The 18,953-nt window shown below is 40.7% G+C and overlaps 1 long non-coding RNA gene across 1 annotated transcript; it reads right to left on the bottom strand.

The window, feature by feature from the left end:
- Nucleotides 1-571: 571 nt before the first annotated feature.
- LOC110505376 (uncharacterized) lies at nucleotides 572-18,053 on the bottom strand. The gene is made up of 4 exons (XR_002470749.3): nucleotides 17,681-18,053; nucleotides 2,058-2,247; nucleotides 1,459-1,803; nucleotides 572-923 (listed from the first exon to the last, which is right to left on the bottom strand). It is a non-coding gene; the product is annotated as an uncharacterized LOC110505376 (long non-coding RNA).
- Between the last annotated feature and the right edge of the window lie 900 nt (nucleotides 18,054-18,953).

Raw genomic sequence — 18,953 nt, 5'->3', positions numbered from 1 at the left:
TGAGTGCTAATGGGTGATAGTTTCTGTACGTTTTCATAATCACACCATGAGCAGTTAATCATGAAACATTCACCACCGCATTTCTTCTTCCCGGAGAGTTCTTTATTCCTGTCTGTGCAATGTACTGAGAACCCAGCTGGCTGTATGGATGGGGACAGTATATCCTGAGAGAGCCATGATTCCGTGAAACAGAATATGTCTCTCTGGAAGGAGATCCTCGCCCTGAGCTCGTCTACTTTATTGTCCAGAGAATGAATATTAGCGAGTAATATACTCTGAAGCGGTGGATGGTGTGCACGTCTTCTGAGTCGGACTAGAAGTCCACTCCAACTACCTCTTCTCTGCCGGTGGAGTTTTGGAGTAGCCTCTGGGATAAGTTAAATTGCCCTGGGGGAGGGGGGGGGGGGGGGCACGAACAAAGAATCTAATTCGGGAAAGTCGTATTTCTGGTAGTAATGCTGGTGAGTTACCACCGCCGTATGTAATGACCCAAAAAACGTTCTGGGCTAATAATGGACCAAATAACACACAAAAAAAACAAAATACTGCAAAGTTGCTTAGGAGCTAGAAGCAGACCTGTAATGTCTGTCGGCACCAACTTGCACTCAGCAAAATAACTGGATACTAAATAAAACATTGCACAATTTTATTGTACTAGAGTAGTGTAACGTAGCTTAGCTCCATGTCAACGTTACAGTAAATATGTGCCTGCGTAAAGCCTTTTAAAAAGTTCATGAAGGCAGACATCTGGGCAGATGCCAGATACTTTGCTAATGTTGATGAGGACTGGAAACAGACCATGCTGATGAGGGCAGGAAACAGACCATGAGGAGAGGCAAGAAGTGATGGCCTTCATCAGTAAAGGCAGGTCCACAAAGGATTGTAATTCAGCCCAGACCAGATGAGAAGAGATTTAGGCAGTACTGTAACATACATAATAATTACTAGAATCAAGCTGTGAATTTGAATACCTGTGTTATTATTCGTTCTTACCAATCACAATATTCACACTGCTGAACTATTCCCCCGGTAACAACGTTAGAAAGGCTTCACAATTACCTTCAAAGCAACCCTATTAAACATGACCCACTGTGATCTTAATTGAGAAAAGGAGAAAGGGATGAAAACCACAATAGTGCAATCTCATTTTTCACTACAGACAGCTGCAAATAACTGAGACATTTTTAGACAAGTGTGTGCAAAACACTCTTGATTTCCTGCTGCCTCTGTGTGTTAAAGTTAGAGAGGGAGATATAAAACTCCAGATTTTTTTGCAATTCCTTCCAGTCATTGACAGCAGAGAACTGGAAGGAATGGCGGCAAAAGATAGTGTTGGCTTGCAATATGTGCAATATACCTGCTGGAGGCTAATTTATAGGCTAATAATGCAGGCTAATATGGAGCTGCAGGATGGTGGTTGCTGTTCCCACACCGCCGTTGCCCACGCCAGTGCCTTACCCGAGAGTAGAGAGATGTAGGAGATCATGGCCCGATCTGTGTGGAACGAGCAGGACTGTAGGTCGAACACCAGAGAACACTGAGCGAGGAACCCCTTGCATCCTCCCGGTTGGCATCCTCCCACTGCAGGCTCCCTGGAGGAACTACGGAGACGCCTGTAGCACTGGGCGATGAGACTTGGACATTGGCTCCACCTGGGTTGGACTGTGGTTGGAGGGAGTTGGTAAGTGCCCGGAGGGTCTTTGATATTTGTGAGAGTTGTTCTTGCTGCCGCCCCAGCAGTGCTCCTTAGAAGATTCTTGATCTGGGTGATAACTGCTTGGTCCATGTTTAGGCAGAAGCTTGCTGTGGCATGGTAAGGTTGGACCCAGGTGCAGAGAAGAGACCAGACTAGGAATCAGTGGTTAAGGATAAACATAATACCTTACTGAGAAAGGGTAGCTGCACAATCCCATTACAGTTGATAAAAGAACCATCACTAAGTCTCAAAAACTCACTCAGGAAACGAACTAACACTGTAAACATTCAAGCTTCTGCAAAGGACAACAGAAAACACACCTCTTAAAACAGGGAAACCATAACGAGTAAATTGGACACACCTGAGCGTCGTTAGTGTCTCTAGGACGGTCTTTGCCGTCGTCTGGTGACAGGTGGAACCATGACAAATCCTGTCGGGCTGTATCACCGCATGGTATGGCAACTGCACTGGCGCAAATGCAGGGCTCTCCAGAGGGTGGTGCGGTCTGCCCAACGCATCACCGGGGGCACACTGCCTACCCTCCAGGACACCTGTCAAAGGAAGGCCAAATAGGTTATCAAAGACATCAACCACACAAGCCATGACCTGTTCACCCCGCTACCATCCAGAAGGCGGGGTCAGTACAGGTGCATCAAAGCTGGGACTGAAAGACTGAAAAACAGCATCTCAAGGAAATTAGGCTGTTAAATAGTAAGCACTACCTGGCTACCACCCGGTTACTCAACCCTGCCCCTTAGAGGCTGCTGTCCTATATAAATAGACATGGAATCATTGGTCACTTTAATATCGGAACACTAGTCACTTGAATAATGTTTACATACTGCTTTACTCATTTCACATCTATATACTGTATTCTATTCTACTCTATTTTAGTCAATGCCACTCCGACATTGCTCGTCCTAATATTTGTATATTTCTTAATTCCATTATTTTACTTTTAGATTTGTGTGTGTTGTTGTGAATTGTTAGATACTACTTCACTGTTGGTTAGGAACCCAAGCGTTTCGCTACACCAGGCAATAACATCTGCTAAATATGTGTATGTGACCAATACAATTTGATTTGATTTGATCATCACATTAATTAATGACTGGATGTTATCTCCACCATATGTCACTAACACACTGTCATTTGTTACATGGAGCTTGGAGGTTACGTCCATATTTGTAAAGTGGTCACTGTCCAGGAAGAGAAATTAGATCTGGGTGTATTCATATGTGCTGGAATTGTCGCTGAAATATTCACTTAAACTATATTTCCCAAATACCGGAGCCTGTGAGTTCAAATAGACTTACAAATAGACTTACAAAGTAACTCAAGCCGAGTTGGTTCATGAAGCAACTCCCTTTCCAGCCTTGGCACACACTTTTTATACAGTTTTCATCCTTACATCACACACATAGTAACTCCTCTTTATTTTAATGATTCATCCCCTCTGGCATTTAGCCACCATTATCTTTTTGCCTTGCACTAATTTTAGCTCGGTTTCACATTAGGGCATAGATTCTATTGGTGGCGTAACCATAGCAATGGTAAACATTAGGCCATAGCAATGGTACAAAAATAAACAGACATGCACACTCACAAGGCAGGTGCATGTCTAATGGTGCCTAATGACCTAGACACACATAGAGTGCACTTATTCTGCTTACTACTGTAAGATGTATAATGTGCACACATGTACTGGAAAATTCCCAATATAATACATCAATTAACCCACCCCTCCCCTAAATGGAGTAAGCTTCTACTTCCAGCTTATACATATTACATATATTTTACGGACACATTATATTTACATTAGTTATCTTTTGTTTGTTTTTAGTCCCATCCTTCAGCTACCCTCAACCCCTCCCATCTATCTCTGAACACCATGCAGTTTTAATTTCTATTTGTCATATATTTTTCAACTGTGCTGTGATGTTTCACAAAAGTTATGAACATTTCTATTCTCGTAGTTTCTACTAGGGGCACAACTTTCACTGGGGACGGGGACGGGGCTCATGTTTTTGTTCTCCCCAGTTTTATCATTGCAATGTGATACAAAGAGTGTCAACAGTGTGCTTTAGGACCATCTGAGCAGTCCTGTAGGCTGTTTGGAGTGTTCAGCTGGCTTGATTTAGGATGCGATGTGAGTTTTTATTAGTCCGTATGGCAATGTAACATTATTGATCTGTTTCCCTAGGTAATTGTCTACTTCAAGTTTTTGGTCCTGAAATTAAACTGGTATGCATTTTTATTTATCAGAATTTTCTTTAACTAATTTTGGTCTTTAATGCCAGACAAGTTCCAAGTTCCTTAGTTTCTCCCCCTTCCACTTGCCTTTTTTTGTGGTAATGCTGCAATTAGTTGGTTGTAATTTTGGATAGAGTAGATATTTCCATATATTTTTGTTAGCTGCACATGTGACATAACTCTACCTGTCCTATTTATTATATCTATGGCTTGCTTTAAAAATAGTGATATTTTGGAGATTATTTATTTTTCAAATAATTGAATGTGAGAGGTTTGTAAATCTTACTAAAGGGAAAAATGCCATTCTCGAACACGGGGTGAGCCATTCTTACTAATCTGCTAGAGGACCAGTTTGGATTTAAGTATAGCTTTTTTTTTTTTACTGAAGCCTTTAGTGAGCAGTCTAACGCTTTAATATTTAATCATTTCTGCCTTCCGAATTCATACAAATTTTATAAAAAGGGCATTGTAATTTTGTCTGGCTTATCATTCCAAATAAAATTGAATATATTCGCTCATTTAATTTAAAAAAACAAGTCGTTAGGTGTAGGCAAGGCCATAAGCAAACTGGGTAAACTGGGATATGACTAAAGAGTTAATCAAGGTGGTTTTTCCACAAATAGACAGGGAATTTTTCTTTCCATAGTAGCAAGAGCTTATCTATTTTAGCTAACTTTCTTTTAAAATATATTGTAGTGAGCATTTCTTTCTTTTGGGATATGAAGACAGAAGGAAATCAGGCATCGTCAGACAATTTTAATGGTAAACTACACAGTAATGTAAAAGTTAGATTTATTAGTGATCCAATAAGTAATAAAATATGCACACTAGATCCAAATTGTGGATTTAAAAGAAAACATGAATCATCGTCGTGCAATGACACCTTTATTTGTAAGCCCTGAATTTCTAGCCCCTTGATAGTATTGTTGGATCAGATTTGAATAGCTAACATTTCGATGGTCATAATAAATACAGTGCCATGCGAAAGTATTCGGCCCCCTTGAACTTTGCGACCTTTTGCCACATTTCAGGCTTCAAACATAAAGATATAAAACTGTATTTTTTTGTGAAGAATCAACAACAAGTGGGACACAATCATGAAGTGGAACGACATTTATTGGATATTTCAAACTTTTTTAACAAATCAAAAACTGAAAAATTGGGCGTGCAAAATTATTCAGCCCCCTTAAGTTAATACTTTGTAGCGCCACCTTTTGCTGCGATTACAGCTGTAAGTCGCTTGGGGTATGTCTCTATCAGTTTTGCACATCGAGAGACTGAAATGTTTTCCCATTCCTCCTTGCAAAACAGCTCGAGCTCAGTGAGGTTGGATGGAGAGCATTTGTGAACAGCAGTTTTCAGTTCTTTCCACAGATTCTCGATTGGATTCAGGTCTGGACTTTGACTTGGCCATTCTAACACCTGGATATGTTTATTTTTGAACCATTCCATTGTAGATTTTGCTTTATGTTTTGGATCATTGTCTTGTTGGAAGACAAATCTCCGTCCCAGTCTCAGGTCTTTTGCAGACTCCATCAGGTTTTCTTCCAGAATGGTCCTGTATTTGGCTCCATCCATCTTCCCATCAATTTTAACCATCTTCCCTGTCCCTGCTGAAGAAAAGCATGCCCAAACCATGATGCTGCCACCACCATGTTTGACAGTGGGGATGGTGTGTTCAGCTGTGTTGCTTTTACGCCAAACATAACGTTTTGCATTGTTGCCAAAAAGTTCAATTTTGGTTTCATATGACCAGAGCACCTTCTTCCACATGTTTGGTGTGTCTCCCAGGTGGCTTGTGGCAAACTTTAAACAACACTTTTTATGGATATCTTTAAGAAATGGCTTTCTTCTTGCCACTCTTCCATAAAGGCCAGATTTGTGCAATATACGACTGATTGTTGTCCTATGGACAGAGTCTCCCACCTCAGCTGTAGATCTCTGCAGTTCATCCAGAGTGATCATGGGCCTCTTGGCTGCATCTCTGATCAGTCTTCTCCTTGTATGAGCTGAAAGTTTAGAGGGACGGCCAGGTCTTGGTAGATTTGCAGTGGTCTGAAACTCCTTCCATTTCAATATTATCGCTTGCACAGTGCTCCTTGGGATGTTTAAAGCTTGGGAAATCTTTTTGTATCCAAATCCGGCTTTAAACTTCTTCACAACAGTATCTCGGACCTGCCCGGTGTGTTCCTTGTTCTTCATGATGCTCTCTGCGCTTTTAACGGACCTCTGAGACTATCACAGTGCAGGTGCATTTATACGGAGACTTGATTACACACAGGTGGATTGTATTTATCATCATTAGTCATTTAGGTCAACATTGGATCATTCAGAGATCCTCACTGAACTTCTGGAGAAGGTTTTCTGCACTGAAAGTAAAGGGGCTGAATAATTTTGCACGCCCAATTTTTCAGTTTTTGATTTGTTAAAAAAGTTTGAAATATCCAATAAATGTCGTTCCACTTCATGATCGTGTCCCACTTGTTGTTGATTCTTCACAAAAAAATACAGTTTTATATCTTTATGTTTGAAGCCTGAAATGTGGCAGAAGGTCGCTAAGTTCAAGGGGGCCGAATACTTTCGCAAGGCACTGTAGATGTAACGACGTGTGGAACCCTCTTTAATGCCTCTTGACAGTTTAATACTTGCTGAGAAGTAGATCTTTTTGACAATTTTACACCTACGGTTACTCTACACTTTAACCCATTGTATAAGAGATTCTCCAAAATTGAAATATTCCAGGCATTTATATATAAATTCCAGTCATACTTTTCACAGTCAGCTATGATTACCATGCCTGTTTTTCTAGATTGTTCCCAGTGTTCTATCTCCAATGTATCATCCATGTAAAAAACCTGTCTGATTAGGATGAATAATACCTAATTTTTGCATCACAACACTGAAGTGAAAGGGGTGTCCAATTTATTTTACCACCTGGGTCCTATTTCAGTAATAGTTTAATCAGACCTTCTTGTTGAGTATCTGATAATCTACATGTTTATATAGAAGTGGTTAAAACATGCCAATAACGGCGCTCTGAGTACATCAAAAAATGTTTGATATACCCCAACTGGTATGCCATCCAGCCCTGGAGGACTTAAAGGCTTTAATTGAATCAAGAAGTTCCTCCTCTGTAATTTGGCCTTCACATGAATATTTTTGTGCAGCTGTTAATCATTTTACATTATTAACTTTGGTTAGTAGAGATGGAGGAAACTGAAATGAAAACATACGCTTAAAGTACTTAGCTTCATCTTTCAAGTTTTTTGGGGCGAATCTTGGATGACTCGGTCATTAGTGACAAGTTTCAGTAAATTATTTTTGATAGCATTTCTATGTTAAATTTTAAAACATTATTTGGTGTATTTCCCCAATATTGCATCCAGTTCGCTTTATTTTTATAATATATTACACTTGATCTTTCTTGAATAAGTTATTTTTGTTTTTCCTCTAACTTATTCTGTATCTCTATGTTACTGTTTTTATTTATATCTATCTGTACTGTTAGTCCCTCTGTTTTCTTTGTTAATATAAACTTGTTTGACCTAAATTGCTTTTGTTTTAAATTATTGAATTGCATGGCTTCTAAAGGCACATTTAAAAGTGTAAATTGTAAAATAACTGTTGTACAGTGCAGCAGAAAGAAGAGCAAGTCAATAAGGAATAAACACACATTTATTTATTCCTTATTGACCTGCTCTTCTTTCTGCTGCACTGTACAACAGTTGTTGCTTGTCACTGTATTGGCCTCCCAAATCAAGACATCAGCTGGGATTTATAGTGTTGTGCTCATCACATCAATTAAAGGTAGGTTGACATTCTTCATGCTAATGCTTGCTATTAGGCTAATGATATGGCCTGGATTCTGAACATCTGGTTGTTGCTGGTTTGACTGATAATCAATTAGAGTGTGTTAGTGGTGCACATGGCCTTCCCACGCTGCATTCTGACAGATAGAGACTACAACTTTTTGCTCATTGCTAAAACGCTGTATATAGTTGATAACATATCACTAATATAACACGCAATATTTACTTGTTAAATTCGGAAAGTTTTTGTTGATGTTTTGAGTCTTCTCACTTTTGTTTATTATTTATTTAATTTCCTATGGCAATGTAAACACCTGTTTCCCATGCCAATACAGCCCCTTTGAGAGACAGAGAGATTCATGCACAGATTCTTATTATATATTTTACAATGTTGATATTTATTACTGCACTGTTGAGTAGAGCTGGCAAGCTAAGCATTTCACTGTACTTGTGCATGTGACAATAAAACTTGAACTACGACCAAAGTGTTTGCAAGTGTTTTATTTTGTATTTCCTCATGAGTGAACAAGTGTTTGCTCACAACAAGCCCTTGCTATCATGTTTCCACACATTGGGATACAACCCCAAACAAACCAGAACTGGGGTAGGTGAAAAGCTAGAGAGGAATAGTTGTTGCATCAATTATATATAAAATGAATGTCTAGTAATCAATGACAATACGCCTCTAGCTAATTTGACCGGCACCATTACATGGCATTATGTTTTAATTGGAGAAGGTCCTGGACAGATGAATATTAACTTAGTTAAGAACATACTGTTGGATATACAGTATTTGTCTGGCTTCCAAATGGCTCCTAATATGTTTTTTCCCCGCATTATAGCACCAGTGTTTCGCCAGTGATTATGCTAATGTGGCTCTAGTGTTATTTTTGTGAAACTGTGTGTCCATATAGCTGGAGCTGATACTGAAGACTTGTGGAGAGCAGAATCAACATCCTCTGCATCATCAAGACACTTCCTTGTGAGAAGGTGTTAACCGAGGAAAGTGTTAACCCATGTTCACAGTTAGCCATTGTTATGTAAATGCTAGGTGAAAAGAGCCAGTGGCCAGGGCGTTGGCTCCAAGTCAGGGCCGGGGCCAGGCCACGGAAGGTAAAAACTGGAAACACAAAGGTCTGAGCCTTTTGGGTAAAACACTAGGGTAAGTCCTTATTTGTTAATATGCCAATAGTGCACTGCTTTTGACCACAGCACTTATGGAATAGGGTGCCATTTGGGACACAGATTCTCTGAACTGAGGTGTTGGTTTTGCCCAATGGTTTTCTAAGGTTGACTCGCTCAAGACTCACTTAAGACTTTGACTTTACAGTATTGTATAAACATTCTACATTATTTGATGGACATACCTGTGAGCTCATCTACTTTGCTGTGCAGTTCCACACTGCTCCCGCTGTTCTTTTTTGTTTGACTTTTTACTCCATTCACCATTCAGTTCCTATTGGGGAAATCATGATCTGAAACAGAACCAAAACAAATTGCAAATGTATCCAACAAGCACAGCCGCACGTTGCCCGGTGACACGAGCCTACCAGACAAGCAAAATTACTTCTATGCTTGCTTCGAGGCAAGTAACACTGAAACACGCATGAGAGCATCAGCTGTTCTGGACAACTGTGTGATCACGCTTAGCCATAGCCGATGTGAGAAAGACCTTTAAACAGGTCAGCATTCACAAGGCCGCAGGGCCGATGGATTGCCAGGACGTGTACTCCGAGCATGCGCTGACCAACTGGCAAGTGTCATCACTGATATTTTCAACCTCTCCCTGACTGAGTCTGTAATACAAACATATTTCAAACATATTTCAAGTCCCTGTGCCTAAGAACACTAAGGTAACCTGCCTAAATGGCTATTGACCCGTAGCACTCACATCTGTAGTCATAAAGTGCTTTGAAAGGCTGGTCATGGCTCACATCAACATCATTATCCCAGAAAACCTAGAACCACTCCAATTTGCATACCGCCCCAAGAGATCCACAGATGATGCAATCTCTATTGCACTCAACACTGCCCTTTCCCACCTGGACAAAAGGAACACCTATGTGAGAATGCTATTCATTGACTACAGCTCAGCATTCAACACCATAGTGCCCTCAAAGCTCATCACTAAACTAAGGACCCTGGGACTAAACACTTCCCTCTGCAACTGGATCCGGGACTTCCTGACGAGCCGTCTCCCAGGTGGTAAGGTTAGGTAACAACACATCTGCCACGCTGATCCTCAACACAGGGGCCCCACAGTCCCCTCCAGTACTCCCTGTTCACTCATGACTGCACGGCCAAGCAAGACCCCAACACCATCATCAAGTTTGCAGAGGATACAACAGTGGTAGGCCTGATCACCGACAACGATGAAACAGCCTACAGGGAGGAGGTCAGAGATCTGTCCGTGTGGTGCCAGGACAACAACCTCTCCCTCAACCTGATTAAACCAAAGGAGATGATCATGGACTACAGGAAAAGGAGAACCAAGCACTCCCCCCAACCTCATCAACGGGGCTGTAGTGGAGCAGGTTGAGAGCTTCAAATTTCTTGGTGTCCACATAACCAACAAACGATCATGGTCCAAACAGTCGTGATGAGGGCACGACAAAGTCTATTCCCCCCCAAGAGACTGAAAATAGTTGGCATGGGTCCTCAGATCCTCAAAAGGTTCTACAGCTGCACCATCGAGAGCATCCTGACGGGTTGCATCACTACCTGGTTTGGCAATTGCTCGGCCTCCGACCGCAAGGCACTACAGTGGGTAGTGTGTATGGCCCGGTACATCACTGGGGCCAAGCTACCTGCCATCCAGGACCTCTATACGAGGCGGTGTCAGAGGAAGGCCCAAAGGCTCCAGCCACCCTAGTCAAAGACTGTTCTCTCTGGTACCAGAGCACCATGTCTAGGTCCTAAAGGCTTCTTAAGTAAAACATACATAAGTAAAAAATAGAAAATACAAGTAACAAATAATTAAACAGCAGCAGTAAAATAACCATAGCGAGGCTATGTACAGGGGGTACCGGTACAGAGTCAATGTGCGCGGGTACCGGTTGGTCGAAGCATTTGGGGTAATATATATAGGTAGAGTTAAAGTGTCAATGCCTAGATAATAAACAGAGAGTAGCATTACGTAAAAGAGGGGTCTGGGTAGCTCTTTGATTAGCTGTTCAGGAGTCTTATGGCTTGGGGGTGGAAGGTGTTAACATCTTGGGACAAGGGGGCAGTGTTTTGATGTTTGGATGAAAAATGTACCCAAATGAAACTGCCTATTTCTCAGGCCCAGAAGCCAGAATATGCATATAATTGGCAGATTAGGACAGAAAATACTCGAAAGTTTCCAAAACTGTCAAAATATTGTCTGTGAGTATAACAGAACTGATATTGCAGGCGAAAACCTGAGGAAAATCCAACCAGGAAGTGCTGTTTTTCTGAAACCCCTCTTGCATTGCATGCCTTCCCTCCATTGAAAGGGATGTCAACCTATTTCCTTTCCCTATGGCTTCCACATGGTGTGAACAGTCTTTAGACATTGTTTCAGGGTTTTATTCTGAAAAATGAGTGAGAATGATCACATCGCATCAGTGGATAGCTGGGTGTCCTTAGATTTTTGCATGCGCAACAGCTTGGAGCAGACCTTTTCTCTCTCTCTCCTATTGAAAAAGCTACCGTCCGGTTGAAATATGATTTATTTTTTATTGTAAAAACAACCTGAGGATTGATTAAAAAAACTTTTGACATGTTTCTACGAACTTTACGGATACTATTTGGAATTTTCGTCTCCCCGTCGTGACCTGCATGAGCCTGTGGATTATTGAACAAAACGCGGCAACCAAATTGAGTTTTTTGGATATAAAAATAATCTTCATGGAACAAAATGAACATTTATTGTGTAACTGGGAGTCTCGTGAGTGCCAACATCCGAAGAACATAAAAGGTAAGCAATTCATTTTATTGCTTTTCTGACTTTCGTGACCAATCTACTTTGCTGCTTGCTGTTTGTAATGTTTTGTCTGCTGAGAGAGCTGTCCTAACATAAACGCTTGGATAGCTTTCGCTGTAAAGCTTTTTTGAAATCTGACACGCCAGGTGGATTAACAACAAGCTAAACTGTGTTTTTGTATATTGCACTTGTGATTTCATGAAAATTAAATATTTTTAGTAATTTAATTTGAATTTGGCTCTCTGCAATTCAGCGGATGTTGACGAAAATGATCCCGCTAAAGGGATCGGTGCGCCAAGAATTAATATAATATAAGTGAATTTGTCCAAATACTTATGACTTCTTCAAATGAGGGGAATAGATAAATTAAGTGCATTCATTTCTAAACTGTAAAACAGATATACAGTACATTTGGAAAGTATTCAGACCTTTGACTTTTTCCACATTTTGTTACTTTACAGCCTTATTCTGAAATGCATATAAAATAATAATAATCTGTAATCTACACACAATACCCAATAATGACAAAGTAAAAACAGGTTTTTCTAAATGTTTGCAAATGTATAAAAACGTATCCCAGAAACACTTGAGTTACACAAGTATTCAGACTGTTTGCTATGAGACTTGAAATTAAGCTCAGGTGCATCCTGTTTCCATTGATCATCATTGAGATGTTACTACAACTTGATTGGAGCCGACCTGTGGTAAATTCAATATATTGGACATGATTTGGAAAAGCATGCACCTGTTTATTTAAGATCCCACAGTTGACAGTGCATTTCAGAGCAAAAAGAAAGCAGAGGTTGAAGGAATTGTCCGTAGAGCTCAGAGACGGGATTGTGTCGAGGCACAGACACCAAAAAATTTCTGCAGCAGTGAAGGTCCCCAAGAACACAATGGCCTCCATCTTTCTTGAATGGAAGAAGTTTGGAACCACCAAGATTCTTCCTAGTGCTGGCCTCCCGGCCAGACTGAGCAATCGGGGGAGAAGGGCCTTAGTCAGGGAGGTGACCAAGAACCCGCTGGTCACTCTGACAAAGCTCTAGGGTTTCTCTGTGGAGATGGGAGAACCTATCAGAAGGACAACCGTCTCTGCAGCACTCCACCAATCAGGCCTATGTGGTAGAGTGGCCAGACGGCAGCCATTCCTCAGTAAAAGGCACATGAAAGCCCACTTGGAGTTTAACAAAAGGCACTTAAAGGACTTAAAAACAAGATTCGCTGGTCTGATGAAACCAAGATTGGTTTTGGCCTGAATGCCAAGCGTCTTTGGCCTGAATGCCAAGTCTTTGGCCTGAATGCCAAGCGTCACGTCTAAAAGAAACCTGGCACAATCCCTACGGTGAAGCATGTTGTTAGCAGCATCATGATGTGGCAATGTTTTTCAGCGGTAGGGACTGGGAGACTAGTCAGGATCGAGGGAAAGATGAACGGAGCAAAGTACAGAGAGGTCCTTGATGAAAACCTGCTCCAGAGCAATCAGGACCTCAGACTGAGGCAAAGTTTCACCTTCCAACAAGACAACAACCTTAAGCACACAGCCAAGACAACGCAGGAGTGGCTACGGGACGAGTCTCTGAATGTCCTTGAGTGTCCCAGCCAAAGCCGGGACTTGAAACCGATCGAACAACAGTTTTTGCTCCGTCATTATGGAGTATTGTGTGTAGATTGATGAGGGGAAAAAAATAAGCCTGTAACATAACATAATGTGGAAAAGGTTAAGGGGTCTCAATACTTTCCAAATGCACTTTATATGAAAATATCCTAAAATATCCTGTATTGTTGCCTCATTTGAAACATTTGATCTTAAATCCAAAATGCTGGAGTATAGAGCCATATTTAAAACCTCTCTAGGGTATGTGGGATGCTAGCGTCCCACCTGGCCAACATCCAGTGAGATTGCAGAGCGCCAAATTCAAATACTCATTATAAAAATTCTGAAAATAACTATTTTACATAGGTTTAAAGATTAACTTCTTGTGAATCCAACCACGGTGTCAGATTTTAAAAATTCTTTACGGCGAAAGCATACCTTACAATTATTTGAGAACTTAGCCCAGCAGACAAATGATTACAAAATGGTAACTAGCAAAGTAGAAGAGTTACACAAGTCAGAAATAGAGATAAAATTAATCACTTACCTATGATGATCTTCATATGTTTGAACTCAGAAGAGTTTTGTTCGATAAAGTTTGTCTTTATATCCGAAAACCTCCGTTTTGGTTGCACGTTTTCTTCAGTAATCCACAGGCTCAAACGCTGTCACAACAGGCAGACAAAAAAAAAATCAAAATTGTATCCGTAAAGTTCATAGAAACATGTCAAACGATGTTTATGTTCAATCCTTAGGTTGTTTTTAGCCTAAAAAATAGATAATATTTCAACCGGACAACAACATTGTCAATATAAAAGATAAACAAGAAAGGCATTCTCTCGTTCGCGCGCATGAAAAAACTCTGTGACACGTCAGGGTCCACTCAGTCAGACTGCTCTTACTCCCTCATTTTTCAGAATACAAGCCTGAAACAATTTCTAAAGACCGTTGACATCTAGTGGAAGGCATAGGAACTGCAATTTGAGTCCTAAGTCAATGGATACTGTAATGGCATTGAATAGAAAACTACAAACCAACAAAACATTCCTACTTCCTGAATGGATTTTTCTCAGGTTTTCACCTGCCAACTGATGTGCAGTAGTGGTGCTTGAGTAAAATCACCAGGGAAGCCAAGTCCCCTCTCCTCCAGAAAGCCATATTACAGCCTACAGTACCTGTCAAAAGTTTGGACACACCTACTCATTCAAGGGTTTTTCTTTACTTTTACTATTTTCTACATTGTAGAATAATAGTGAAGACATCAAAACTATGAAATAACACAGGGAATCGTGTAGGAACCAAAAATGTGTAAAACAAATCATATTTTAGATGTTAGATTCTTCAAATTAGTCACCCTTTGCTTTGATGACAGCTTTGCACTCTTGGAATTTTCTCAACCAGCTTCACCTGGAATCCTTTTCCAACAGTCTTGAAGGAATTTCCACATATGCTGAGCAGTTGTTGGCTGCTTTTGCCTTCACTCTGTGGTCCAACTCATCCCAAACCATCTCAATTGTGTTGAAAACGGGTGATTGTGGAGACCAGCTCATTTGATGCAGCACTCTATCACTCTCTTTCTTGGTCAAATAGACCTTAGACAGCCTGGAGGTGTGTTGGGTCATTGTCCTGTTGAAAAACAAATGATAGTCCCAATGAGCACAAACCAGATGGGATGGCGTATTGCTGAAGAATGCTTTGGTAGCCATGCTGGTTAAGTGTGCTTTGAATTCTAAATAAATCACAGACAGTGTCACCAGCAAAGACTCCCCACACCATCACACCTCCTCCTCCATGCTTCACAGTGGGAACTACACATGCAAAGATCATCCGTTCACATACTCTGCATCTCACAAAGACACGGCGGTTTGAACCAAAAATCTCAAATTTGGAATCATCAAAACAAAGGACAGTTTTCCACCGGTCTAATGTCACTTACTCGTGTTCCTTCTTCTTACTGGTGTCATTTAGTGGTTGTTTCTTTGCATCAATTCGACCATGAAGGCCTGATTCACGCAGAGTCCTCTGAAGAGTTGATGTTGAGATGTGTCTGTGACTTGAACTCTGTGAAACATTTATTTGGGCTGCAATTTCTGAGGCTGTTAAATCAGTTCTGTTATACTCATAGACATTATTTTAACAGTTTTGGAAACCTTAGAGTGTTTTTTTTTAATCAAAATCCACTAATTATATGCATATCCTATCTTCTGGGCCTGAGTAGAAGGCAGTTTAATTTGCGCATGCTTTTCATCCAAAATTCCAAATGCTGCCCCCTACCCAAGAGAAGTTTAAATGAATTTGCTTCTCTGTAAATAAATAAACACGGAGGGGAGTGTACATGTATATCTCTCCTCCTTGAGGTATATCCACATTATTCACAGGCAATGTCTTTTGTAGAATGTTGAATCCCAGGCGGTTAGGTTAATTCCACATGGACACACGATCCTCACAGTCTATTTGTTCAATGCCAGGATTGTGTTCCCTCTCAAGTCTCTCCATCATTTAAAGCTGCTTCATTGTCCATGAAACAATATCTACCTCTACTCTCGAGACTGCCTGTTTCCTTCCTCTCTACCCTCCCCCCTTTTCACCCCCTGTCCCTCTCCCCCTCCTCTCTCCCTCTCTCACTCTCTCTGTCTTTCTGTCTCTCAATACTCTTGTTGGATATGTATGGAATGTTATGCTAAACCTAGCAGGTCGGATGGTAACACACTGAGTTACAAAATAGGTGTTCACTAGACTATGAGATGGAATCAGATAAAGTGGCTACCCTGCAATTACTGTGTGATAATTGTACATGTTGAATCATACATGTATTACTGGTCCCAGGGGACTGGTGTTTAAAGACTGTCAAATGCGCTCTACATTGAGGGATTTAATAATTGAAGCCTTTGTTTTTGAGAAAAGTTGAAGCCTGCATCATGTTGTGCCCTTTAGACTTGTACATCTGGCATACTGTCGTAAAAAATAAACTAATTTTGTCATTTAGTTTTGAAACTATTATCTATTATCTTATCTGAAATTGATCAGGGCAAAACCAAATCGGGTCAACTGATGTGCAGTAGCGGTGCTTGGGTAAAATCACCAGGGAAGCCAAGTCCCCTCTCCTCCAGAAAGCCATATTACAGCCTACAGTACCTGTCAAAAGTTTGGACACACCTACTCATTCAAGGGTTTTTCTTTACTTTTACTATTTTCTACATTGTAGAATAATAGTGAAGACATCAAAACTATGAAATAACACATGGAATCGTGTAGGAACCAAAAATGTGTAAAACAAATAATATTTTAGATTTTAGATTCTTCAAATTAGCCACCCTTTGCCTTGATGACAGCTTTGCACTCTTGGCATTTTCTCAACCAGCTTCACCTGGAATCCTGGATTGCCTGATTCACACAGAGTCCTCTGAAGAGTTGATGTTGAGATGTGTCTGTGACTTGAACTCTGTGAAACATTTATTTGGGCTCCAATTTCTGAGGCTGTTAACTCCAATAAACTTATCCACAGTAGAAGAGGTAACTCTGTGTCTTCCTTTTCTTTGGCTGTCCTCATGAGAGCCAGTTTCATCATAGCGCTTGATGGTTTTTGCGACTGCACTTGAAGAAACTTCCAAAGTTCTTGAAATTCTCCAGATTGACTAACCTTCATGTCTTAAAGTAATGATGGACTGTCTTTTCTCTTTGCTTATTTGAATTGTTTTTGCCATAATATGGACTTGGTATTTTACCAAATAGGGCTATCTTCCGTATTTCACCCCTACCTTGTCACAACCCAACTGATTGTCTCAAATGCATTAAGAAGGAAAGAAATTCCTTACAAATGAACTTTTAACAAGGCACACCTGTTAATTGAAGTTCATTCCAGGTGACTAGCTCATGAAGCTGGTTGAGAGAATGCCAAAAGTATGCAAAGCTGTCATGAAGGCAAAGGGTGGCTACTTTGAAGAATCTTAAATATAAAGTAGATTTTGATTTGTTTAAGACTGTTGTTTCATCACAAATTAGTTTCATCACAAAACCGGAGAACATCTGTCCGGTGAAGTCCACAAAACATATTGCATGTAACAAACAATTGTTTGTCCTACAGCATGGTCAAACAAGTGAATGTGTCCGACCTTATCGGACTACTAAACAACTATTGATTTAGAACCACGGAGAGTTACCGAAAGTTACAAAGAAAACAGGAGCTGCCTCCACTATTCCAGCACCATTTCAACATCATCTAATCACCTATGCTTAGTCTAATACTGTGGTAACTCAAATATACAAAAAACGATTTAGTCCAAACATTGTAAGCTAAATATGATGTGGCTGTCCATGGCATTGATTTATGTGTGTTTGTGTGTATGGTTTGTGTGTGAAGTAGATAAAACATGTTGACTCACCCTACTTGTAGAGAAACGACAACATCCATGAATACACGTTACTTCTGATGTGAAAGTGTAGAGGTAATGAAGACTTGATGTGCGTACAGAAAGAAAAACTATCCCCTTGATATATAGCTCAGTCATTTTGACCAGATCTCCAAAGTAGTGCACTACAGTATATACTGTAAGCTGCCATTTGGAATGCAAACTTGATGTGCTTTACATCCTACCCTCTCTGAAATTAACACAAAACTCATTTCCTGTCATCATCACTTCATTATTCCAATGGTATTAGTCTCATAGAGACTACAATCTAATTAAGCAAAGAGAAAATGTAATGAAATTCAATTCGACAATCCGACCAGAAACAACCAGCTAGAGCTCAGTCTAATGATCCATCTCCTTTCCAATAAACCAACGCGGGGAATCAGGGATTAGAGAGGACCATGTACAGCCTCCTCATTGCATCAGACACCTCTTAATTCTCCACTGACACCGACCAGCCATCTCTGGGTTATTAGTCAGATCTCTTTTAATCAGATCTAACTATTCCACAGTGGTCATTACATTGTAGAGCCGCAGCAGCACAGGGCTCTATCTGTCCTCCACTATGAACCCACAAAGATCTAAATAATGTTTGTGAGTGTCTGTGTGTGTGTGCGTGTGCCTGTGCCTGTGTGTGTGCGTGTGTGTGTCCATGCGTGTGTCTGTGGAGATGTGCACCATTGTAAAATAACCTATTTATTCAAATCCTAAAGATTAATCTCCATATGCAGTATCATAGATATCAGGGAGGAATAACATCTGCAATTTACATGAGCTTCTATAGTCACAAAATCAACAATTCCATCATGCACAGTGTTCGAGCACATACATTGCATAGCATGTCGATGAGTGAGTAATGACATGAACAAAGATAACGCCACAAAGGACATTATCTTCATTTAGTTGGTGGCTTGTGTTTTATAGTTCTTTTTAGCTGCTGTATCTATTCAAGGGTTGGCCACCCGGCCAAACTGAGCAATCGGGGGAGAAGGGCCTTGGTCAGGGAGGTGACTAAGAACCTGATGGTCTCTCTGACAGAGTTCTAGAGTTCCTCTGTGGAGATGGGAGAACCTTCCAAAAGGACAACCATGCCTGCAGCACTCCACCAATCAGGCCTTTATGGTAGAGTGCCCAGACGGAAGCCACTCCTCAGTAAAAGGCACATGACAGCCCGCTTGGAGTTTGGCAAAAGGCACCTCAAGACTCTCAGACCATGAGAAACAAGATTCTCTGGTCTGACGAAACC

The sequence above is a fragment of the Oncorhynchus mykiss genome, chromosome 3 (genome assembly GCF_057628025.1).
Source record: "Oncorhynchus mykiss isolate SJ-2025 chromosome 3, ASM5762802v1, whole genome shotgun sequence".
NCBI classification, from domain to species: Eukaryota; Metazoa; Chordata; class Actinopteri; order Salmoniformes; family Salmonidae; genus Oncorhynchus; species Oncorhynchus mykiss.
The sequence above is the reverse complement of the archived record's forward strand: the minus strand, read 5'-3'. Positions and strand labels throughout refer to the sequence as shown.